We start from the raw sequence: 27,712 nt of genomic DNA on the forward strand, positions 1-27,712 counted from the left end.
ATGTGCAAATCTAATTTTACATTTTCTAGTAAGGCCCCATTTATTGTGTCTGGTAAAAGCCAGGCCAGAGGTTCAGGTTGTCCCTGGCCACATGAACCTCAGTTTTATCTGAGTTAATTTTTACCCAGTGGCCACAAGTCCAATCCAAAACCTTCAGCATGCAAACTTTAACCATTTTATCAACAAAACTTCTCTGCAAAGCCAAATAATGAGCTTGTTGTCAGCATACATGTAAAAATGATGGCCATTGGAGTGGAAACGTCTGTCCAAAAGCTCTATATAGGTATAAAATAAGGACAGGGAGAGTGCAGAGTGATGGAGCTGGGACACGTAGTAAAGAGACTTGCTTGGACGCAATCCTCTCCTATAAACCTGTAACGTAGTATTAATAATGTTTTGTGATACTAATATGCACCACATATTCATATATTTCTAGCAATATGAAGCTTGCCTGTGTGTTCTACTAACAAGTAACCTGAATGCAACTTAAAATAGCTGCTAACGCGGGAAACTGTATTGCGCATGTGTCAACTGCATCTATGCTGAATGACGTCTTTATGCTTGGAGGGAAAATTCTGCTTCTGCGCAAATGCATCTAAAATAGCTGCTTGGAAATTCACATGCTAAGCATCTGCTTTGCTGAAACTAAAATGAGCTATATACCAAATACTAACGCAGGGAGAGTCTTTATAAGTAAATGAGATTAGAGTAGAGATATAATGGGAAATCATTTTATTTTGAAATTAATATTTTGTCTTTTGATCTCTCTATTAGTTCGTTTTTGGGCCTCTGAACGATGCTAATGTCTACACTGCACGTGATTCCTCGTGCATGCGCATAGATGACAAGTCAGGAACTGTGATGTCAAGTCTTGAAAATCATCCAAGGACGTTCTCGGTACATGTCCTGGGAACAAGCTGGACATCCTGAAGACTCAATGGACAACTGTAAAATGTATACATTGTTGTTGATACAAATGATGAATATGGGTGGGAAATAAAGCTCGAGAGAACAAATTAATGGGTGGGAACATAAAACAACGAACTAAAAATATTACAACTTAGCATGGTGTGATGATCATGCCCTCAGCTTGTCCAATCAGAAATAGGAGTTTAATAAAGTTGAAACATTTAGGGGAGGTACATGCCATTAGAAGTATATAATTGGGGTAGTTTAGTTAGAACAGTGTTCAGTCGCAGCAAGACAGAATGTTGAGAGACCGGGATGCTATCTGAAGGCTGATTGAATATTTGAAGAGGCAGAATTTTAAAGCTAAATCATTTGAAGAAGATTGCGGAAGAATCAATGAGGTAAAATAATTAGAAAAAGATCACGGAAGAATCGAGGAGGTAATCTATTTAGAAGAAGATTGCAGAAGAATCGAGGAGGAAGTTAGCGTCAGAGAGGGGTGAGACGCAGGTGTCAAATCCAGAAGAGGTCATCTAGCCTGTCCTGAATCCTGTCCTGAATCCTTGTCATCTGATCTATTCCAGGGGGCCCAATATACTCTTGGCCATAGGGGTCTGGTTTCCACACACACCATCCTAGGATAATATATCTCTGTGCATTGTGTCAATGTACTTTTCTCTCTATCCTCTTTTTCCTGAGTTACTTGTTGTTGTGAATTCTCATTTAAAAGAATACTAATTTGGGTAAATTGATCTTACTTCCTCAGAAAGATGGAGTTAACACTGTAATTTGTTTTGCTCATATAATATAATTGAACAAAGCATTTAAACTTTTCCAGAGTCTGTGGTTAATAATAAATAGGAGATTAATGAACCTATGTCATATCACCTTTAACTAAAATCAACTAAATAGGTCCATTGACTGAAGGAAAGACTTTATGATCAGTAAAAGATTAGAGAGATGATAAGGTAACTGATCCTAATGGAAGCATTTATAAAAATTGACCCAGAGATTTGATAACCAGCCTATATGAGTGAGTGTGTATATGGGCCCAAGGGAATATATAGTGATCGATGTTCGCAAGTTGGTAGCCGGCTGGATCAGTTTTCTGGTAGCAGAGTTGTGGTTTTTATTGATTAGTTTGGTGATTATTGGTTATCGATTTATGTTTTAACAAACCCGTTTGTATATTGTTTTATGTTGTTTGGAAAATTCCCGGGAAGTGTATAGTGGGTGGTAAATGGAAGACACTGCAGTGAGGTCACTCGCCTGTTTGGAAATAGTAATCGATTTTCGTGAAAAAGTGAGAGTGATTGATAGTAAAGAGTTTACTGGTAAAACGTTGGTGTTATATCACCTAGAAAGGTTAACACTAGAGAAGTAGCAGGTTCTTCTAAGCTTGAATGAAGAGTAAGCGGAAAGGTTTTACTCGCAGTGTATGGAGAGTAAGCAGAAAGTTTTACTTGCAGTGAAAGGAATCAAATATTGTTTAGTTTAAAGAAACAGACAGAGTAATGAATGTTTTATGTCATTATTAAAGACATTTTGGTGAATCCGGAGTCGCGCTGACGTCACAGAGTGCCGCGCGGGGATTGGTTCAGACAGCGGGTGTGTAATTTACGGAGGTTTTGTAAAGGAGGGGTCAGTAGTGTGGAGTGATACTGACGTTACAGTAGAGCCGTGCAAGTATTGGCTGAGCAAATATTGTAAGCTCGAGCTTGATTGGATGAAAGAATAAAAGTCACAACAAGATTGATGAGACCCGCAGGTAAACAAAGGAATTTATTGGTTAATAAGATGGAAGCGGTAATAGTCTTAGACAGTTGAGTTGGTATGAGGAAATATGACATTAAAAGGGAATCATCCAGATAGACAATATTTAGGTTTTCCAAGAGAACAATATATAAGAGGATTTTCTCCTGAAATGTACGGAGAGAAAAGGAAAATTTCGCTCATGCAGAAAATTAAAAATGACTTCAAGAAAGATAAACCTGTTAAGACTAGATAGGGAATCCTTATTCCACCACCAAAGACTACTCCCTCATTTACGATGATGGAAAGAGGCTATCATACCTGTGTGTGGTTAGAAAATTGGATTGAATAGACTAAAAGTGATGGAATATTAGCTTTTCCTGAAAATGGTACATTCAATTGGAGAATTTTTCAAAATTTAAGGATGAATGAATTAGAGCCCAGGCCCAGACTATCACAGTATGAAGTTTTAGAAGAATGGGAAAAGGAGGCGTTTGAGCGAGACAGATCAAGAAGTACTAGGAGTTATAGATCATTTTACCCTAAATGAATGCATGAGTCACATGAAGATCAAATGAAACAATGGAGACAAGCAATGATCACAGAAGGACTATATCCTGTATTAATGTAAGAGGAACAGCCGGGAGGCAAGTGTACAGGAAAAATTAAGCATTTAACTATGACAGGTTGTGCGGAATCAGAAGATGAGTTTATGGAAGATATCCTAACAAAGAACCCTCCACCATATCAGGAGGGACCCAGTCGAACTACTCCAAGCGCCCCCACTTTAGAAACACCATTGGTTCCATAGGTATTGCATGATTCAATAAACAAAAGGGTACTTTAGGAAAAGGAAAGGGAAGCAATAAAAAGAAATAGAGATGAATTATTACAGAAAATAACACAATTGAGTACACGCACTGAATCCTGGACCATACCAGTAACTATTGGTCCTGTTGTTCCGTTATATGGGGATAAGACAAATTATCCAAAACCACAGGTTATGACCACTCCTATAATAAAACCTAGAAAATAAAAAAATATTAATTGAGAATCAAGTCAGTGAATACAAATCAATAATTTCTCTAATGGATTTGCAGATAAGAGAACTGATAACTGAAACCCCGAAAAGAGTTACACCCAGTTTTTAAAAAGAAATACGATTAGGAACATCTACAGGAACTAAACGTGCAAATATAGTATCTCTCGAAGAATTAGAAAGGTGGGCACAGGGAATAGACAAACCAAACCAACAACCAAAGATTTTAGATATCTTTAAATTAAAAGTAGAATAGGAAGACATGAAAGCTGGAAATGTGGGAGTTGACAGACTAAATACTAAGGGAGTCATTAGCATGGCAGGTGGAATTTGTCCACCCGTCATACCCCCGGGAATCGGGACCGCCCGCAATGCATGTGGCGGTCCTGCACATACCAATAAGATGGGCTTGCCACACTAGCAGGCGCATCCCGCATTTTTAACATTCAGCACCGCCCGCCGCAATGCCAGAAATGCAAGTTGTGCATTTGAATGTAGAATGTGACAGGCACCACGCGGTTCCTGCATGTTGTACATTTAAATGCAGGGAGGTACCAAAGGTACCCCCATGTGTACCCCCCACCCCACAGAATCCCTCGGGGCCCGCTATGGGCCCCCAATGTTGACAACTGCATGCCTTTCTGTGGCGGCAACGAGGCAAAACCGCACATGCATCTTAAAATGGATGGCGGTGTCTACCAGACACCGCCACTGGCACCGCCACCATATTAACCGCTTTTCGGCCTGGTCGGCTCATCGACCTGGTGGAAAACCGGCAGACGGTCTTCCCGTCGCCGGGGTCCCCCGGCATAATAATATGGCGGGGGAATTTGCATGCGGGCGGGAGGAAATGTCGGGCAGATCGCCTGCCTGACATACTAATGGGCCCCTTACAGTGAAGAAGAAATGTTGTTCATATGTAGGAGCATAACTAGATCGCTAAAATGTTTCTGAAAAACTAACGGAGCTTGCTTTGGAAAAGGGAATTGAAATAGGGAGATCGAAAGTATTGCAAAAAACATATATAGCAGATTTTACTGATAAAGACTTGGAAAATATGAATGTGTCTGGAAGAAAATTGCAGATTAAAGAATTAATGACAATTTTACAGAAATGGGGGGAATTTGACAGGTGGAAAACTAGGTGGACAAAGAAAAAGAAGGAAGCACAGGCAAATCGGACCACATCTGAATATTTACTAAGAGAATCTAAAAAGACAGAACGATTGTGAGCAATGAGAGATGTTCCAGGAGGAGGATATGTACATGTTCCATGGACTCCACAAGATATTTTGTCATTTACTAATGACTTCCTGAAATTAAGGAAAAAGAAGTTGAATGGTATAGACAGTTTGAAAGGTTTGTGAAAGTTTCTAAAGTTTTGTTGAAGGATTTAGATGGTCTGTTTCACTTACTAGTGCCTACATATTTATGGGCTGAATGAAAAATTACAATTGATTGGCCTAGTGATGAGTAACCAAGAGATGAGAAAAGGAGAGCACCTTCAGAGGAGTTAATGAAGAAATATCACCAGATGATCACTTTTTGAAAGGGAATATTCCCCCCAAAAGAAACTGATTGGATAAAAAAAGACAGAACAAATCAAGAAATAAATGAGACTGTGCTTGCTTATTATGACGCCTGTTGCAGGTATTTAAGCAGTATAGTGGATTTGAGAATCCACTATATTTGAGATGAAGGTATGGAACATTTTGTATTTCGTTTTGTATCTGGACTGAGACCTGAAGTTTCACAGATGATTCAGCAGCATATGTTGTGCTGGCAAGGCAAGCTAATAGATGAAATACTTAAATACGCAAGGTATAGTGGAGATGACATTGAAAATAGACGTAAAAAGTTGTAAGAAAAAGTAGTGTGGGCAGAAGTAAAATTGGCAGAACAACAAGAACTTAAATTAAATAGTCAGACTAATGATCAAGTAAAAGGACATGGTCAGAATAAAAATAATGGGGGGAAAACCAAAACGGAAAATGAGTAGAGAGGAAGCAAAGAAGAAACTTCCTTGTCATGGGTGCATAAAATTGGGGCATTGGAAAAACAAGTGTAAAAATATCCAAAATAATAATTTAAATCCACAGATGCAGAATGAGGTGATATCGAGTCAACCGCATCAGGTTGTCAATCAACAGAGTCAGTTACCACCTGCCCCTATGCCAAATTTCATGAACAGAGCAAAGTACAATGTGGACGCCGGATTTCCAGGAGAAAGTGGTAAGATAAATTCTGTAACTTCACAATTTCTTTTGCAGAACAGTTGTTCTTTTGAAGATGATTAATGACGGTGCCTGAGTGGGGAGGAAGAGGAGTGTGTACTTGGCGCATCCTTACCGGTAGATCAATCAGGTCCATATATTGATGGAAAGGTAGAGAGAAAAGACATTACCTTTTTGTTGGACAATGATTCTACCCAGTCTACTGTGAGAACAGCAAACATCTGAAATCTACCCCTCTCCAGAAAAGCCATCCAAGTAGTGGGTGTTTCAAATAGACAGATTTGAACTCCAATCACAGAACCCAAGGAGGTAAGCATTGGCAATTTAAGGGAAATGCCTACATTTTTAGTGTGGGATTCTAGTCCTGTAAACTTGTTCGGAAGAGACTTACTGTGCAAGATGAATTGCACAATTTACTGCACACCATTTGGGGCCATATGTAGGTAATCGTGAAATACTAATTCCTTAATACCGAATTTTACCAATTCGGTATTAAGGAATCGGTATCTCCGATGTACGTAAAAATTTGTTAAAATTTACCGATTCGTTAAAATTCAGTAAAAAATACTGATTCGGAAGCAATCGGTAAAAAATAATACCGAAACACCAATACCAAATCGGTATTACCAAATCCATTACCGAATCGGTAATTACCGATTCAGTTATTCAAAGATTTGGTTTTTGATGAATCAGCCAATCCTGTGCATCCCAATTACCTCCCAAACAGGAAGTGGCCACACCCAGGCAGCTGCACTGAACCTGGAGCTGACTGTGAGGCAGGCAGGTGAGCTGAGGATCCAGGAGCAACAGAGCCTCTCATCAACAAATCAAAATCAACAAACCTTGGAAATGGCAAGCCAGGAGAGAGAAAACGAGGGAACAGAAAGCAAAAGGAAGCTGAAGTTCAGCGAGAAGGAGCTGGAGGTAATAATCCAGGACGTGAGCAAGGACCATGAAAAGCTTTTTGGAAAGCAGTCCCTCTATGTGCCTGAGTCTCAGAAGCGACAGTTCTGGCTTGGGATCCAGACCAAAATCAATTCCATTGGCGTCACCCAGCGCTCCATAGAGGACATCAAGAAAAGGTGGTACGACCTTAGGAAGACGGCGAAGGCAAGGATGGCTGAGAGGCAGAAGCAGGCCGGCAAAACTGGTGGAGGGAAGAATCCAGCACCTGCACGAACATCACTGGAACTCATGGTCAAGTCCACCCTCCAGCCGGAGAGTGTGAGTGGCGTGGGAGACACAGACAGCTCTGCCAGAGCTGCCAGGAAACAAGGTAAGATGCAGCTTCCCCCTCCCCAACCCCAATCCCCATAGAGGCATAGGGGCTCCCACTCCACTCCATGTTTTACTCATTGCCTGCTATGCATTGTGGGAGATGTAGTCTCAGGGAACAGATGTATAGGACAGTCAGCCTAGCAAACCCAATAGCATGTGATAGAAATTTGCAAGCAGAGGACAGACAGTGTGATCTGTAGGCATGTAATGCAAATGCAGCCAGAGAAGTGAGTATATCTACATTCTGTCATTACAGGCAAGACATCTCGCAGTGCTGCAGAGGGGAGCAGAGCGAAGGCACCCATGCCAGAGGGGAGGCAACAGGAGAAAGAGAGTTTCTTGCAGGGCACACAAGCACCGCACCACCACCAACAACTCCTCCTTCCCCAACATCACCACAGCACCATAGAAGGCCGCCATCTCCCCAAACTCTTCCCCACTGCCACAATCACCCCCACCACCACCACCACCACCACAGTCAGGTAGGAGGCATGCCGTGGCTAGCCTCCAGCAGATGGAGGAGTCGGAGGAGGAGGGCATAGGGGGCCAACAGTCTCCAGTCGATGAGGACGGCAACATGGTGAGGGCTGAGACACCATCAGAGCGCGCCCACACATCCTCAAGATGCCACAGGGCAAGGCCAGCCAGTCCTCAAGTGTCAGAACAGGGTGAAAGTGTCTTCACTGGACTGGAAGGCGACATACTTAAGGTCCAGCGCCTGCAATGGAGAGAGATGGGGTCATTGCATAGAGAGGTGTCTCACACGAGCAAGCACATGTACCGAATTGAAAGGGCATGAGTGCAATGGGCGACAACATGTCTGAGGGCATGAGAGACATTGCGACGTCTGTGGACAAGCTCTGCAGCCAGTTGGACCAGGACCGTCTTTGTAGGCGCAGAGAGAGGCAGAGACTTCATGCCTATAGCAAGGCAGTGAACCGGCTGGTCACTGCTACCTCCCTAATTAACAGAAGGTCAATAGCCATGCAGAAAGAGTGGCACATTGTAGTAGGGATGTGGCCAGGGGTATGGTGGCAATGACCTCTGCACTGGAACTGCTGCACGAGGCTACTAGCCATGGTAGCATTACACCCTCTCCCGCCTCAGTGCTGCGCAGGAACATACCAGCAGCACCAACAGTGTGGCCAGTGAACGTGGACATGCAGTGTGTGGGCGCAGGAAATAGATCCTACTGGGATTTGTGACTCATTTGATGGGTGATGTAACCCATGTCTGTATGGACTCTGGTTTAGATCCTGGGGTGTGCTAATTAAACACCATCACACAAATACAGTAACTGGCTCTGTCTCCTTACTTACTCAGAAATAGTTGCATGTTATCTCAGCCCGTCTATGTCTCCCATCCTGTTCTGCTGCCACACCAGCTGCGCAGGGCTCTGCCTGGGGATTGTCCTCACCCTTGTCCTCAGAGTCAGTTAGTTCCACTGCTGTCCCTTTTTTGTGGCAAGGTTATGTAGCATTGCACAAGTTGCTATTATTTTGCAACATTTGATGGGGCTGTACTGACGTGCACCTCCACTTTTGTGGAGGCGAGGGAACCTGCTTTTTAGTAGTCCAAAGGAGTGCTCCACCACGTTGCGTGTGCCTTTATGTGCCACATTGTATCTCCACTCCCTTGGGGTAGATGGTTTGAGATATGGGGTGAGTAGGAAAGACCGGAGGGCAAATCCGCTGTCCCCTAAATGTGAAAGAAAGTGCAATTATTTTGTGTCACTAATAGGTTAATTCAAGGTATACATCAGGGTGTGTGACATTGATTTACCTAGTAGGTATCCTTCTCCAAATTCACCAGCAGCCAGACGTGTGTAGATGCCACTGTTCCTGAATATGTATGAGTCATGGGTACTCCCGGGGAATTTGGCAACAATGTCAGTAATGATGAAGTTTGCATCACATATCACCTGCTTGTTCATCGAGTGAGTGGATTTGCGGTTGCGGTAAATGTATTCTGTTGCTGCTGCTGGGCAGATTAGTATGTGGGTCCCATCGATGCAGCCTATTACATGTGGGAACTGTGCCATTTGGTAGAATTCCAGCTTGGTCTTCTGCAGCTCTGCAAGTGTGCTGGGGAAGGTTATGTAATGATGCATTCTGTCCATCATGGCATCCAGGAAGGTGTTGGAAAAATGGGATAGGCAGCTCTGTGACACACCACCTACTGTGGCTATCACACCCTGGTAACTTCCTGATGCCAGGAGGTGAAGGCAACAGAGCACCTGTCCATGAGTGGGTATTGCAGGCGCCCTTGGTGTCTGATGCTTAAGATATGGTTTCAGGTCCCGTATCAGGTCAAGGATGGTTTGTGGGTGTAGCCTGTACCTCTCATGGATTTTTGGCTCAGTCAATTGGAACAGTGTGACACGCAGTCTGTACACACGCTCTTCCCGTCTCCAAATCCTCACTCCTGCTGCTCTCAAACGTAGCCGCCTTGCTATGACGTAGAGGGCCGCCATTGTGTGCATTTTGGGGCTATTTTTATGCACTGCACCTGATTACCACCTGCTCTGGATCAGTGGTAAATAAGGATTCATTAGGTCAAATTCGGTATTACCGAATTTTGCTACATCGCATTTCTGATTTTTTACTGATTTGTTATTTACCGAATCAGTATTGTTTGTTTCGGTGTTCACCGATCGGTAAATAAGGAATCGGTAACGATTTACCAATTCGTTATTACCGATGGCATTCCATATTACGTACATCACACAGGGCGAAATTTACCAAATTCCGGCTTTACCGACCGGTATTTGGCCACCTACATATGGCCCTTGGTGTTGCCATTCAGACCCTGATGAAGATGCTATTTGCAAGATAATGCTAGCAAAACAAGTTACAGAAGCAGACGAAATGTATTCAATGATTACAAAAGACGACTTACCAGATAAATTGAAATTAACAGTAAATCCAAAAGTGTGGAATTTCACTTGAAAGGAAGTAGGGTTAATGGCAAATGTAGACACAGTAAAAGTGACTATAAGGAGGGTGCTGTCTACCCAAGCACAAGACAATACAAAATGAGTCCCTGAAGTTAAAGCAGGTATCATAGCAGAATTAGAACAAATGATTGCACAGCGGATTTTAAAAGAAATAATGAGCAGTCCTTGTAATTCACCTAAAATTGGCATTCAGAAACCTAGCGGGAAATATCGGATACTGCAGTATTTACGAAAAATTAATAAAATTGTGGGGCCTTGTTGTCCTGTAGTGCCGAACCCAGCAGTAATCCTGTATCAAATACCATGGAATGCAGGATGGTTCACTATAATTGGTTTATGTCATGCATTTTCCTCCATCCCATTACACCCAGACTGGCAGTATCTTTTTCTATTCAAATTTGAAGATCGTATTTTTGTGCGGAATCAGGTTCCTCAAGGGCACACAGAAAGTCCTTCAATATTAAATCAGATTTTGAAAAAATGTTTAGAAATGCTAGTAATGCCTAGGAATTCAGTTCTAGTTCAATATATTGACGATTTCCTTGTCGCATGAAAATCACGAGATGATTGTGTCACACGTTCCATTGCTTTGTTAAATCCTTTGGCTGATGGAGGACACAAGGTGTCACCAGAGAAATTACAATTCTTTTAAACTAGAGATAAATATTTGGGACATCAATTAGAAAGAGGAGTAAGAAGAGATACCCCTGAAAGAATAAAAAACATAAAAACAGATGTAGTTACCACAAACCCATAGAGAAATCAGAAAGTTTCTTGGTGTAGTAGAATATTGTAGACAATGGATTGCAGGTTTTTCCCAACTGGCCAAAACAGTAATACAAATGACAAGGAAGCAAGCAAAGGACACAATAGTTTTGGATGATGAAAGTATGGAGGCTTTTGTGAAGTTACAAAATTGTTTATGTGAAGCTCCTGCCCTAGATATGCCAGACTAAACAAAAGAATTTGAATTATTTTGTTGTGAACGAGAAAAATGTGTCTTATCAGTACTTACTGAGCGACATGGTTTGATGCGTCGTCCAGTAGCATATTTTTCTGCTACCTTAGACCCTGTAGCCTCAGCATTACCTGCCTGCTTAAAAGCAGTAGCTGCTGCATGCATGAGTCTCGAACAAAGTGAGTCCATTGTGATGGGACATACGAAAAAGGTTTATGTTCCACATTCAGTGGAAATTCTTTTGTCTAAAACACAAACTCAGCATCTCATTCCAAGTCGGATTACCAAGTACGAAATAATTATTTTAGGAGCAGAAAATGTGAAAGCAATCAGGTGTACAATCTTAAACCCGGATACCCTGTTGCCCGATGTACATGGAGAAGAAGTGAGAGATTAAGTTGAGCATGATTGTCTATAGGTTATAGAATATTGTACCAAACCTCACCCAGACATACAGGAAGAGCATCTGAAAGAAAGTGAAAATGAGCTATTTGTAAATGGCTCGTGCACGAGGCATGAGGAAGGAGGATTAAGTGCTGCGTATGCTGTTTGCACATTGGCTGGTATAATTGAAGCATCCTACTTACCAGTAGTCAAGTCTGCACAAACAGCCAAATTAATAGCTTTGATTAAAGTGTGTACAATTGGGAAAAATTGGATAGTAACCATTTACACTGATAACCAGTATGGTTATGGGGCTGTGCAAGACTTTGGCCAACTTTATATGCAGAGGAATGTCATGACTTCTTCAGGAACCACTACTAAAAAAATGGAAACTTTGTGAAAGAGCTTTTAGCAGCAATACAATTGCCAAATGAAGTGGCAGTGGTCAAGTATTTTGCACATCAGAGATGACTTTGTGGTAGCTGGTAATCAATACACTGACCAAGTTGCCTACTACTGTGCAATACACAAAATGGCAGTAAACAAGAAAATTGAAACAAGTGGAATCAGTTGCCAACTTATGCTACTCTCAGCCTTAGAAACATGGGATGAAGTAAGACATTTACAGGATGAGGTGAAAGTGAGTGAAAAGGAAGGTTGGATAAAATCAGGGAGTCAAAGGAGAGCAGAAGATGACGTCTGGATTTATCCAGATGGTAGACCAGTCATGCCAGATTGCTTACTCTCATAAATGGCCAGGATGCACCATGGAGATACATACGTAGGAAGAGATGGCATGATCAGACTCTTTGACACAACTGGTACAATCCGAAGTTTAGAACTGTTACAGAGAGTCTTTGCCAGAGCTGTTTAATTTGTCAGCAGATAAACCGAGGCAGGAAAACAGTGGTCAGTTGGTGAAGAATTGGAAAGGCAGAAGGACCATTTGTAAGGTTGCAAATTGATTTTATTCAGTTACCACCACGTAGAGGATTAAAATACATTCTTGTCTTAGTTTGTTTGTTCTCGTCGTGGGTGGAGGCATACCCTACTAGAAGAAATGACAGCTTAACAGTTGGTAAGTTAGTGTTAAAAGAATTAATTCCATGTTTTGGTTTTCCAGTAACTGTGGAGTCAGATAGAGGATCTCAGTTTAATAATAAAATAATTCATTTAATCTGTGAAGCATTTAAAATTGAACAGAAACTGCACAGCGCATACCACCCAGAGGCTTCTGGAGTGGTAGAACAAAAGAATGGCACAATAAAATCAAGACTGGCAAACGTGTGTGCATCCACATCACTGTGTTGGCCAGATGCACTACCACTTGTTCTGATTGGACTTAGAAACATTCCTGACAGAAATACAGTTTTGAGTCCCCATGAAATACTCATGGGAAGAACAATGAGATTCTCCTGTATACCAGGACACAAACTGTTGAGTATAACTGATGATCTGGTATTAGACTATTGTAAAAGATTGACTGACCTAGTGTGTTTGTCTCTTACCAGGTTGGAGAAGATACAGTTGCCAAGCAGCCGGATCAAGCACCTGATCTCAATCCTGGAGACTGGGTGGTAGTGAAGAATCACACCCGAGAAACGAGTCTAGCACCCAGGTGGGTTATACCGAGACAGGTTGTACTGGTTACAACAACAGCAGTGAAATGTGCAAGTTTGTCTAACTGGCTACATGCTAGTCATACCTAGAGGGTACCAGCTCCTGAGGAAGGAACCCAACAACTGATACCATCAGTTGGGGGCACTGAAGGTTGTGCAGCTGAGGAATCTAGAATAACTGATTCTGAAGTAGCTGATCAAGAACAACCAGGCACAAGTCAGGGAGATTGGATACCAGTGGTTGACATACCCGATGTGAATATCAAAACAAGAAGCAGAACAAGTTTAGAAAAGCAAGAAACTAGAGAGGACCAGATAGGTGTTGAAGAACAGGCTCTGGAAAATGAAATTGAGATTACTGGAAACTTTGAGCAGGATCAGATAAGGAAAGAAAGATATCCTCAGACAGGGGTGATCCAAAATATTCACAAATCTGAGGAGGGACAGATAGAATTAGAAGAACACATTCAGGCAGCAAACAAGCCAAGAGCAATAAGACCTGAACAGGACCAGTTAGGAAAAGAAGAACAAGTTGAGGAAGAAGAAGAAAAATGTAGAGTATGACCTGAACGAGATCAAATAGAGAGGGACTCAGAGGACGAAGAAAATCAAGTTGTGCCACAACATAACAAAAATAAAAGAATACTCAAGAGAGACGGGGAAAGTGAAAATGCAGTGCAAGCCAAAAGGGTTAGAAAAAGTGATAACTGGCCAAGTTGTGTCAAAAGATTAAAATATCACCTAAAGACAATAAATGAAGAACCTGAACAAGTGAATGAAGTTACCAGTTAGGACAGTCAATTGAGAAACCCAGGCGAAGAAGTCAAAGACTAAAAATACTGAATAATAAATTCAAAGGCCAAGAATGATCATGTGATGTTTCTTGAAGAACTTGAAAATTTAGATTTAAATGAAAGACGTGATGAAGAAAAAATTGCAGAACAGATTGGCGAAGGTGAAGTGAGACCTCCTTCAACAAATAAAAGAAATACAATTATGACAATAAAGTGAAATAAAGAAGAGAAATCTTCTCAAAATGGCTGAAGATAGAGTTGTTCGAAGACCAAAAAGAAATTGCTTAAAAAAATGTTGTAGAATATATATATATATATATATATATTTATATATATGTAGCTTTTTATTAGTGATTGTAGTTTGGTTATTTTTAACCATAGTAGTTCCTTATTTAATGAGAATAGAGAAGAAAAATAATACTGACACAGATGGAAAGCTAGCTAACATAAAAGGAGATATAATACAATTAGAAGCATCAGATGAGTTAGAAATACATCACACTGTGACAGATAATAACACTGCTTTAAATGTATTCACCAAGGTATTGATTCAATATGTAGACACTATGGAAATTAGTGATTGTTATATATGTATGAAATTACCAGGTTCAGTAGCAGAAGGTATCGCATATCATCATTTACCGCTAACATATGGCATTTCATGTAGTGTATTACCAAGTCTATTTTATAAAACAGGAAAGTTGCAATATTATTATTCACATTTGGATGTAATATTTCCAGAGGTTCCTATTCAAAAGAATATTAATCCAGTACTTAGTAATCAAGCTGCATAGTTTATGGGTGAATTTTCCCTAACACAAAAGGCAATAGATATAGCAGAAGCACAGACAAATAATTTAACATGCTCATTAAAAGAAGAAGAAAAGATATTTTTGAATTTAGTAGAAGAAAGGAGACAGTATTTCCAGAAGAAAGCCATTGAACAGAAAAGCCACATTCCACCATGGGCTGAGAAGGAAAACATTTATTAACCTGGCAAGACTCCTGCTGCGATGTCTCCAGATTTTGAAAAGAAAGGGAAGATATGTCTCCATAGATTAAAGACTGACTATAACAAGGTATTTAATGGTTCCAGTGAAAGTGAACATAACTTTTAGATTTCCTTGAAGCTGGGGACTAAAAGGGGGAACTGATCCAGTATTTCCTAGCATTTATTATACATGTGGGAATGAAGCTTAATAAAAGAGCTAGTTTTTCTGAAGTAGTAGGTGACATATTCAGAGCATTGATACTTTCAGTAGGAGTAATTCTGAATTCACATAGAATTTGTCAATTATAGACAGTGGTTAATCGCTTATCGACTGGTACTGCTGGAGATTTTCTAATGATCATTACAGACATGGTTGCAATTAGATCATTGTTTTTACAAAATCGACTTGCTCTTGATATATTATTGGCAAAAGAGGGTGGAATTTGTAGAATGCTGAAAGCGCAACATTGTTGCACTTATATTCCTGATAAAAGTGTAGAAATTGGAGGGTACATAAAAAATATTACAAAACTAGAGGAAAACTTGAAACCACTGGAAGTTGATAATGTTTGGAAGAAATTAACAAATAACATAACATCAATAGGGTCTTGGTTTGCTAATATAGGTAAAGGAGTTGTAGCCCAAATAATAATCACTATACTTGGAATACCAATAATAGCTTTATTAATAATGATATGATGCAAATGTTGTAGAAAGAGAAGAAGGTATGAAGTAAATAAACAGTTAAAGAAAAGAAAATATGAAGATTTTAAGCTTGAAGAAATGAGAGGAGAAATATACAAGAAGATGAAAAATTTGAAGGACAAAGATGAGGAGAGAATGAAAAGACAGGGAAGGGAATTGAGATATGTTAAAAGTTGGCATCTGACTTGGGTATGGGTAGTTTAAGATTGCATAAAGGACGTCATAGAGGGAATTGATGGAGCAAGGAATCATAGAAAAGAGGCTCGCTCGGACGCAATCCTCTCATACAAACCTGTAACGTAGTATTAATAATGTATTGTGATACTAGTATGTACCACATATTCATATATTTTTAGCAAGATGAAGCTTGCCTATGTGTTCTACTAACACGTAACCAGGATGCAACTTAAAATGGGTGCTAACACGGGAAACTGTATTGCAGTTATAGGCACAATACAGGTTTATATGAGAGGATGGCGTCCGAGCAAGTCTCTTTTCTACGAGTCCTTGCTCCATCAATATCCCTGCAGACTTCCAAATACAATTAAAGGCTCATCGCAATATACACTTTATTGGCAGTGACTTGCAACTGTAAAAAGCTTGGGATTCTGCCAGCCCAGTAAAAAAGAAACCATTCAAACCTATCATCCATGAACATTTGACTGAGATGGTCAACTATAGGAGTTTCTTTCCCCGCAGGGTTGCAATTTACATTCATTTCTTACCTCGCCTAACTAAAGTATGTCATTCCTCTGTGTTTTGGAAGAGGAAGAACAAGGTACACTGATTGTGACAGAGGACAACAAGAAAGTAGCAGGTGAAAAGGAAAAGGACAGAGGCGTATCTAGAGCCTGGTTGTTGCCTACCTTTCTCCAGGATACTAAGGACGTGTTGAGGCTACTACCTGACATTGACTATGACTACGAGATGGATCTTCTTGTCTCATTTGACGTGGAGTCACTGTACACGTCTATACCGCAAGATGAGACATTGGATACAGTCAACATACTTCTGGGACAACGTGAGCTTGACTCAATGATGCCAGTACACTTTATCATGGCTTGTGTGCAAATCGCTATGAAAGATAACTTCTTCAGATTCGAAGATACTATCTATCTCCAAACCTCAGGCACGCGCATGGGAAGCATTTTTGCTCCGAGTTTGGCGAACCTTTACGTTCATGGTTTTGAATAAGAACATATACTCAGCCAAACCATTCCCCATCGTGAATCAATACGCCTGTGGAGACGTTACATCTATGATATTTTGGTTATCTGGCGAGGCGATGTGACAAGTGTGAATACGTTTCTCCTCTGGTTGAACAGTCGGAATAACTTCTTGAAATTTACAGTTGAGGTTGCTAAACATAAGCTGCCATTCCTAGATCTTCTGATCGTTGCCTCCCCCAATAGCTTCCAAACAGAGTTATATACTAAGCCCATGGCTAGAAACTCTTTGTTAAGCTTCAAAAGCCATCATCCGAGAGCAAAGAAAGATAATCTACCGTATGGCCAATTCCTGCAGTTGCGCAGGAATTGTTCCACTAAAGACACTTTTAAGAAACATGCAGACACTCTCACGGACCATCTGGTAGCAAGAGACTATCCTGTTAAGCTAGTTTGGCGTGCAGCCAAACGTGTGAGCAACAATAACCGTGACAGTCTCCTGGAACCTAAAGTCATTAAAGAACCTACATCTAGACTAACGTTTGTTAACACATTTAGTACGGCGTCTAATGACATCAAGAAAATCGTACGCCGACATTGGAAAATACTGAATGTGGGAGGGGACAGTCTACCCGTCCCTTTGTTTGCGTTCAAGAGGAACAACAACCTGCGTGACAAATTGGTTCACACAAGGCCACAGAGTGAAGTCCCTCAAGTGCCAGACACAATATGGGGTTTACCACCAGTCCAGGGTCATTTTCCTGATGGCACATGTAAGGTGTGCCCGTTAACTTAGAAATCAATAGCAGTGGACATCGGGACCGGTCGTCCGTGGGTTCAGGAAAACTTTACCAACTGCAGCAGTGAAAGAGTGGTTTATTTATTCATTTGCCCCTGCAATTTGAAATACGTAGGGATGACCACCTGTAAAATTAAGCTAAGGATAATGGAGCACATGAGTACAGTGAGGTGCAAAAAACAGGCAACGCGCCTCACAACACATTATCTGGAACTTAATCATCGACCTGAAGAGATGGCTTGGACCATACTACAACAACCATTTATCCCACAACATGTCTCTGATATATCCAAATTCCTTCTACTCAGGGAACAGAAATGGGTGTTCAGGTTAAAAAGTGACCAAGTGGGATTGAATGATGCCATTCCCTGGTCAAGTCTGTAAAATGTATGCTGAACTAGTCCTTCCCAGTTTGGTAGAACCAAGGACGACTCTGCAGTATTTGGCCTCTTGAAGATGGGAATTCTATCATTCCCATTTTACTGGTTGATACATTGTTGCAATATAGAAGCTCCATATTAAATTATGTAGGGCGTCTTTTTCTCAAAAGCATTGGGTCATTGCATACACCCTTTTGGTGTTTTGGTTTATATTCAATGTATGGATTTTTACTTAACAAACTACATTTCCCAGCACTCTAGTCACTCTGTGTAGTTCCCGCGTGATCTCATGAGATGTTGTTGGATACTAGGTGAGCCTTGTCTTCTCTGGGGTGATATATATTCCCTCCGGTAGGCTTTTATAATTTCAACTATAGCCAAAGTCTTTTTCCAGGTGGCTCCCATAAACATGTAAGATTTTTACTTACACGAAGAGCGGACGACTTAACTACATTTCCCATGCGTGTCGGGGATTGCCAGTAGTTATTTGTGTGCTCTCGCGAGACTACGCTCGTGATCTCGCGTAGCTTGCAAAACAACAAGGAAGTGGGAAGAGCCATGTATACAGATTGGGACTCTTTATAAACACCGCTGAAACCACCGATCTGTACCTCCCCGACGGTTGAGATGACCGCCTGAGGTACCGACGCTTAGGTGAGTGCATGCGTGTGTTTGTACATAAGGATGTTTTGTCCTTTTCTATTGTCACGGGGCTAACTGTTTCTCTATGGTTCTGGTGCTTATTGGCAATGGGCTGCATAACGTGTTGCAGTTTTGAAGTTAATTTGCATGGTATATATCTTCTTTGGGCAGATAATATAAATCCAAGTTATGATTACCTTAACTTAACTGAGTCAGACATATTGGGGCTTAGTATTAACAGATACATACCGATATTGTCACATTTTCCAACATGACATATGACCACAATATTTCAAGGTGGTTGATGTGTTTTGTAAAGGGAGAGAGCGAGTTCCTGTGAGTGATGAGGGTTTTACTTTACAATTGGGCACTATGGCTGTGTTTTTTTACGTGAAGAGGAGTCGATACACCATACTAAGTTAGGGTTGGTGTTTTTGTCTGTTCTCCAGAGCGGTGCCTCCTTCGCCCTGAGCTGTTGCCAGGTGGGGTGAGGCTTTTCCTCCATACCCTTGAGGTAAGACTCATTGGAGTGTGTTTAAGTTACTTTTTTCAATGTAGCTGATGGCAAATCATAGCCACATAGATTTCTTAAAGACAAATTACAACTGTGTTCCAAGACTGTTCTATATACCTCTCATATCACTTATAGATTTTTCCAAGAGGCAAGAGGAATGTTGATTGTGAGAAGCTAGACTCACATCGTATCCTTTTTTGTTCACCACATTACTGTGTTGTATGGCAGTAGCATTCTATACTCAAGAGGTCCTGATGAAAGCACTAGGTTAATTTTTACCTGCTTGTGCTGAAACATGTTGACCAATTCTTGTGAATGGACGGTTATCTGTTGAACCCGCCCTGTCTTTTGCACGGTTTTTAATGTTTGTTCGGATCAGACAAGAATAAAATTATAGTCTGATTCCCCTTCAATTTTAGATTCACATCACATCTTTCTTGCACTGCACTTTCTTCCCATACACTCTTTTCATCATATTTGCTCACATCTGTATTGATTAATACTTTGAAAAACATCTTGGGCTCCTCCATCACTAAGGGCGAGTGGTAGCCCTAAAAATGAGACCCAGATGATGAAGCATGTCACCGGGACCGGTGAGTGATGGGAATCCGTACAAATTTCTGTATTTTTGTTGATCCGTCTAGGCAGCCGTACAGATGTTCTTTGTTTTTATGGGTGTTGACTGCAGGATATTTTTTGTGTTTTCTGTTGCCCCACACATCAGCAAATTGTTTTACTTCTGATCTCCGGGCAATGGTCCAGTGGCTGAATTTACAGAGGCAGGCAGGCATCCTTGTGTCTATAATAGGCTCACGTCTGTGCCAGCACCATTGAAAGGGCTGAAGTTTGCTAAGTTGGTACAATGTTTGAGATGCCCGCCAAACAAAGTTTTTCATTTTCTAAATACATGCCAATACGTTGGGCCATGTGTATTTTCCTTACTTGGGGCCATCATTATAACGTAGAGGACCTGAGCAGGATAAATTAGTGGCTGTCACCCGGCTCTAAATAGGGCTGGTGAGTGCCCTTTTGACCTGGAGGCCAAGAGGTGAAACTTTTGGCAGAGTGGGAGCACTGCCAATTAGTTGTGTGAGAAGCTTTACTCAAGTATATGTGCCATCACATACCTATGTGTCTATATAGGATGTATGACGTATTTCCTACAAACACATCCCTTCACAGTGTTGTCCTGATCTTGAATGTGGGAATAACTAGCAGCCCGTCCCGACGTTGTCCGGGAGCAATTAGGCTTCAGGGCCCCCGCCCGCCCCGACGTTGTCCGTGGGTCCCCCGGAGCCTTCCTCCATATATTGCAGTATTATACCTGTATGTTTACTTTGTACGCTTTTGTAACCTGCACACGCCACTTTTTCCTCCTATACCTCTGTTTACTTTATACGCTTTTGTAACCTGCACACGTCACTTTTTCCTCCTGTAATGCACCGTTTGGCTCACTTTTGTAATGCTCTGTTTGCTTCCTATTGCTACCTGCACACGTCACTTTTTCCTCCTATACCTCTGTTTACTTTCTACGCCTTTGTAACCTGCACACGTAACTTTTTCCTCCTGTAATGCACCGTTTGGCTCACTTTTGTAATGCTCCGTTTGCTTCCTCTTGCTCACGATTGTCATTTTTGCTTCATTTTTCCACCGCTCACCGCTCCTAACTAAATAAATAAATAACCTACCTCATCTGCCGCTCACTAATGCTCCGTTTGCTTCCTATTGCTACCTGCACACGTCACTTTTTCCTCCTATACCTCTATGTTTACTTTCTACGCTTTTGTAACCTGCACACCTAACTTTTTCCTCCTGTAATGAACCGTTTGGCTCACTTTTGTAATGCTCCATTTGCTTCCTCTTGCTCATGATGTACGCTTTTGTAACCTGCACAGGTAACTTTATCCTCCTGTAAGGCACCGTTTGGCTCACTTTTGTAGTGCTCAGTTTGCTTCCTCTTGCGCACGATTGTCATTTTTGCTTCATTTTTCCGCCGCTCACCGCTACTAACTAAATAAATAAAATACCTACCTCATCCGCCGCTCACCGCTCCTACCCGCCTGTCCGCCGCTCCTCACCGCCTGTACGCCGCTCCTCACCGCCTGTACGCCGCTCCTCACCGCCTGTACTCCGCTCCTCCCCGCGCCATGTCAGCAGGTCCTCCTCGCGCTCCTGGATGCCGCTCCTCCCCCCGCGCTCCTCATGTCAGCACGCACGTCGCGGCCTGCGCTTCTTCCAAGGGACTATTTTTTTTTCGGTAAACTTTTAAAATAAAGTATATTTATTAAGTTTATATAGCCTATGTCTATCTGCACACCCTGACGATTACAACGATGTATCGGGTGTGTGGATTGGCGCTGTGGTTCCCGAGTTTACCCGCCTCAAAGGTTCAAAGTTCTTCCTTTATAATAGTAGTATAGATAATTTGTATTCAAAACATGCATGTAGGAAAGCGCCCCTTTTTGTATGGTTACCCCTCAATTTCTGCAACAAAGGCTGATAGTTATGACTCTGATAGTGCACTAGAGTATGCAGTCCAGACCCCAGTGCCTGTGCTCTCTCCTAAAACTGTTTTGTTTGACTTGGTAATCCCAAATTGGCAAACGTTTTACCCCCTTATAAGTCCCTAGTGTATGATACCAGGAGTTTCCAGGGCAATGGTGGTAAAGGTGTCCCCAGGGCTGCAACACAAGTTTGTGCCACACTTGGTCACCCATTCAACCTACAGACACCTGGTCTGCCATTGCAGACAGCAGGAGCAGTGCAAGCTGCTCGAACCCCACTGTGCCCTGACTATTTGTGACACAGTCACATACACTATCTTTAAAGTATGTAAGGCACCCCTAAGAAAGGCCTTGTCAACTCAGGAGGCAGGGTGAGTTATATTTAGGTGTTGACATGTAAGTGCAAGCTTATATGTCCCTATAGTGGCATTTCACAATGGAAACCACTATATGTGTGAAGGTGCGTAAACATTTTCTATAGCATTAAGCATTACTAATGACAAACCTGCCTTGGGCTTCCAAAATGAAAATGCATTTTAAAGCGTGACATGCAGACATTTGGTGCTGGAAAATGAAAGCATAAGGCCTTTAGTCAGATGCTTTCCACCTAACAAATCAAGTAAAACATGAACAATGAATTCATAGTTTTACTTTAATGTGGCTAGTTTAGATAGTTTCCTGTCTGTAGATTGTGGTTTGAACTTCATATAGTTGTACTGATTTAACACAACATTTTAGAATGTAGAAACACTTCACTGCATGTGAAAGTATGCCTCGCATAAATGCCATCATGTTATCATATTTAGTTGTTGGAAAATGTTTAAAATAAGTCTTATTTCTTTGCTTTAGAGAGAATAGAAAATTAAATACAATTTGAATTTGTTACATTGCTATACTTTAATGATTCTTGCTTAATTAATAAGTTCATTTTGCAGTTAGTGTTATGTGTTTAGTTGAAATCAAATGTTTCTTTAAAAGAAGATTAGGAGATAAAGCTATATTAATAAAGATTCAGAATGATGAATGATATGTGCAGACAGCAGAGAGGTGGATATGTACTACTTTTGGAGAATGCTGTATTCCAATTGGATGAAGAGCACAGATCATGCCACATGCTTTGCAACATATATTTTGGATATAAACGCGTTCCTAGTTTAGGAGTTGTAGACTCAGACAGATCTAGGAACAGAGACCTTTGCAGACTTTTTCAGAAAAAGATTTAGAGACATGCAGAGGAGGGGAGGACAGACTTTGATGGAGAGTAGAACAGATATCGATAAAGGCAGAGTAGATGCAGGTTTTGATCCATTCTGACTTTACTAAAAAAAAACAAGCTTTATGCTTTGACTAACTGGCTTTTCCTGGGCTTACTTGCTCTATGCTTTATTTCTCTTTATGTGAGATTCTGCAATTATTAATTATTGATTTAGCTCATGCTAGTCTCACTCTTGCTTTATTTTCAATTCCTCAGTACTGACTGCATCATTTGTGCCATATTTTTTAGAATTGGGATTCTTTCCTTTATGGAACACACTGTACGCAAATTATATTATACTCTGTACTGACTTTATTGTTCTATAATCAATTCTGTAAACTTATTGATACCTGACTAATGAATGAAGTGTCAGAGAATCCTAATTAGAAAATAAATCCCTTTACAACTACTCACAACTCTCGTTATTGACAAAAATATTTATTTGCATTTGATTACTTGCCTGTGTCAATGAAAGAGCTCTTTTGGACAAAATGCAGTGGCAAAGATTCATCACCTTTAGAATAGATAATGGCGTGGAAAAAGGGTAATGGTAATTAAAGGTTAATTGTGCCACATTTACAAAGTTTTCCAAAGAGAGAATACAGTGAGATATCCTCACTATGAGCTTGGTAGCAGAGGTAAGATTTTACACCTTCACCTTGACCAAAAAGAGCAAAGTTTAGGTTACTGTCCTGAATGGAGCTACAGAATAGTTGCCCAAATCCCCAAAAGTCCTGATTCCAATGCCCAGAACTTGAAGACTAGAAAGTGGTATTAGAAGGTGATATGAGAAGGCGGTTGATGAAGAAGGTGTGAGTATTAATAGGGAGAAATGTGTTGCGGTAATTTTGATTGCAGTAATTGCATTTGCGATAGTTGTGTTGGATTAGAACATGGTATTCAGTAATAGCAATGGTTGCCTATGCCTGCTGCTGCCAAGCCAAGATTCTGAACTTCTGCCTGGCAGTGTGATCACTCCAAGGAGTCAGAGACAATGTCTGGGCAGGAAAGAGGTCACACCTCCCTCCTCCCAAGATGGCTAGTGAATTGGCACATCAGAGCGATGTTCTTCAAAGGCTACACCACCCCTGATATGCATCTGGGCTTTCATTCTGAGGAAGAAACATCCCTCTCCTTACCCCGGGCATGCATGCACCTGGGCAAGGTGGTAAAATAGCTTTGTAGGAGTGTATACCCCAGGTAGGCTGGCCACCCTGCTAGGGTGAGGCAGCCTCATCTGTACACCTAAAATGTAATTATGCAATGTTTAGCAGGGGAGAAATAGTCAGTTCTGGGTAGGAAAGTTGACCTACACTAGGGGAGGTGGTTACCTCAGGGGCGGAGTAGCTGCAGGGACTAGCTGCTCATTGGCTACTAGCTCTCCCCCAACTCTCCTAAAGCTAGGATTTAAGAGACACCCCTGAAACCAGAACCTTAGACATGAACAACTTACTTCAAGGAAGGACCATGAGGAAACCCATGTCTCTGACAACAGGACTTTGCTCATCTGCATAAAGCAAAAGAGGGATACTTTGTCCCCGAGGCAACAGACTTGGAAATGAGTGAACAACCCTTGTCATTGGCTAACACTCCCAAAGAGAGGGACCCATGTGGAAGCCAGAAGCACCCTCAGTCTCCCCTGAACTAGTGGCACTAGTTCCCTGTAAACTGCAGATAAAAACGCTCATCGTATCAAAAAGATTGCTTGCCATCGGGCCCTCCGAGGGATTGTGCAAATCGAGGTGGTCCAGTGCATTGAGGGAGTTGTAGTCTTGCCTTCCCCAAGTCTCAGGCTGCTATGTTACTTCCAAATAACAGGTGAAGTTCCCAAAGCTTTTCATTGTGCTTACCCCTGCCAAGGCTTGTTTGTCTTCAGTCCCATAACTGACTCCCACACTCGATGCTCCAGCTACATGCAACCATCATCCAACTTCAGCAGCTGTGTACCTGTTGTGTTTTTGCATTTTGTTTTTTGCAGCACCAGGTAAGCAGTAAAAACAGCACAACCTGCGGCTTCCGTTCAGCACTAAGTATAACCAGAACAACATTGCACCTTAATTTGATGGGCCAGGTAAAATGGATCTGACTGTTGTGGCCTGGTTCAGAGGCCAGCATGACCCTACCCCTATAAGGGTTCCAAGTAACTCAACCTGCAGGTGGGCAATTATCACTAGTTGATTTTGCCATTGAGCCCAATGTTAGTTTGTCAATGCATTTTATTGAACTGATTTATTATTCCTTCTAAAATCTATAACTCAGGTTATATGTATAATATCCAGTTCATGTTGGTGACTAAAATAAGATTAAAAACACTCTGTTTTTATATATTGATGATGTATTTCCTTCGAGTCGTGTCAATTACTTATTGTCCATGTTGGTACTCTGAAATGCTTAACACATGTTCCTCTAGTACAGCCTGTCTGCTCTTTGCCACTCTACAAGAACTGAGCATAGGATTTATTAGTGTAAATTCAAGGACCAGCTATGGGGTATTGTGATAATATTACATAGAAAGGTCACCCTGCCATACCACCAAAATCTCCACTTTTCTACAGTGTAATTTATGTGAGTGAATGTTATGGTAGATGTACATTCCGGCAGTTTGATGCATACATTTGTAACTGGGTTTTGTCCCGATGTTGGGGGTTTTTAGCAGTCACAATAACTTAGATTACCTTGGTTAGAAACTTTGCAGGTGGAACAATAGACAGAAGAATGTTGAAATAGCATTTAAAAATTTGGAAGGTTGATTAAAGTCACTAAAGTTGTTTGTTAAGCAACTGGATATCAAACATGGGAGTGGGCTTAAAAGTTAGTTTCCTGTTAAATATGCATTTTGAGATTTCAGGTTTCAAGGTTGTGTAACTTTGTTTGTATTCACATATGTTAGTTCAGTTATTGCACCCAACTTTTAATGTCCATTGATTGACAGAGATTTAACATGGGACAGCTTTAACTTTGATAATTTTGGCAGGCAACTGTGGCGGGAGCTGATAATGGAATGGGGCATCGCTGCACGCTCCACCTCAGCGTTGAATTGATGTGACATTAACTTTTGAGAAGAAGGCTCAGTCCCTTTCTGTACAGAGACTAGTTACACTGAAGTAGCTCCACACCCATGGAACCAAAAAGCATAGATGTAGGCCTACTGTTGCTTTCATACCTAGATGCCCCTTTCACAGTTAATCACATATGGTCTTTAAGTGCAGCTGCAACTTTCATTGCAATGAGGCAGGGGCTATTTGCTCAACAATTTATACATAGATAAGAGAGATGCCTTAAAGTAGCCCTGTTGGAAAACCATCAGTGAACAATCGGTACCAACTGGGTTGCAAACATGAGGGCAGATTTTTTAACAATTCATGAAATGCAAAGCAGTAAGACAACGTGCTGTGCTGCATTGCCTAACACTGAGAGAGCAGGAATGTGGCCATATCTACTAAGATATAACACATTCCTTCTCTCTCCTACTGATGGTGCACTGAGTGCTGCCTAGCGCTAACACAGGCCCCCTTGTGCCATGGTGTAAAGGTGCCTGTGTTACAGGCAGAATAGTTTTGGTGCAAGAAGGGGCACCATCCAGCACCAAAAACATTCCTCCAAGGCGTTTTCCTCTTTCTATGTGTGCTGCAGAGTGCAGCACACATAGAAAGAGGAATCAACAAGGTGAAATACACATATTTCTCCTTGTTACACACCACCTGTGAAGGTGTAGCATTTTGACAGATTCCCAAGTTTACTAGTCTTAGTAAATCTGGGAACATGACAGAGACTATAGGTGGATGCATGGGAGCACCCACGATCCACCCTTGGAACATCTTTCCAGGACAGAGTAGCACAAGGCAGTGACTTGTGCTGCCATGCATACATTCAGATTTACTGAGTTATGCTGAGCCATGAAAGGTGGCTTTGCGTGGCTTTGAAAATTCCACTGAAGCCCTTGCAATGTCTAGTGTGACACACTGGCAATGCAAGGGCTTTTATAAATCTGGGCCACAGCGTGGTTTTTTGGGATTATGTCTCACATTGAGGTATGGTAGATTGGTTTCCCTGAGTCATCTGTGTCAAGGGCTGGTCATCCACCAACCATCAATTGCGATGGATGCCGCCACTTGATCCTCAATGACATTGCACTCTATGTGAGTCATAGGGCCACCCCCTCACCCTGGAACACAGTGGTTCTGTGGTAGCTTTTTCTTGATCCTCCTCATTAGATCTTACCATCTTTTTAAGGTTTTTATGATCTCAATAGTCCTACCTGCTGATTCACTACATTGTCAAAGATACTTGACCACACAGCAGCCTTCATAGGAGGAGGGAGTTTTGAGGACACATGACTTGTGCTCTGTGGGAATTTAAGTCCTACCTCTCTCACCATGGAACCCTGCGGTTCTCTTCCATCTTTTCTTTGGTCCTCCTCATGAGGTCATATCACCTTTATTGGCCTTCTTAACCATCCTGTTTGTTGGGGCAACTTCATTCATATTGTCAAGGATTCCTAACCACAAGGTAGCATTCTTAGTAGCTGAGAGTTTTGATGACCCATGACATTGAGCTCTGCTTGAGTTTAAGGGCCATTCCTCCTTTTAAATTCATAAGTTTGGCTGTTCTGTGGCAGCTGTTCTGTGGTTCTCCTTTGTTATCGAGCCACCTTTTCGTAATCTCCTCAACACTACTGCTCGTGGTACACCTGCATTTACTTTGTCAAAGATACCTGACTACAGTACCACCTTCTTAGCCGGTGTGAGATTGGAAGACACAAAAAGCTGATCCTGCAGTCACTCAACCTCAGAAGTCAATGGTTCCACCTCCTCCACAGTAAACTACATACTGT

Source organism: Lissotriton vulgaris, chromosome 6, assembly GCF_964263255.1.
Source record: "Lissotriton vulgaris chromosome 6, aLisVul1.2, whole genome shotgun sequence".
NCBI lineage: Eukaryota > Metazoa > Chordata > Amphibia > Caudata > Salamandridae > Lissotriton > Lissotriton vulgaris.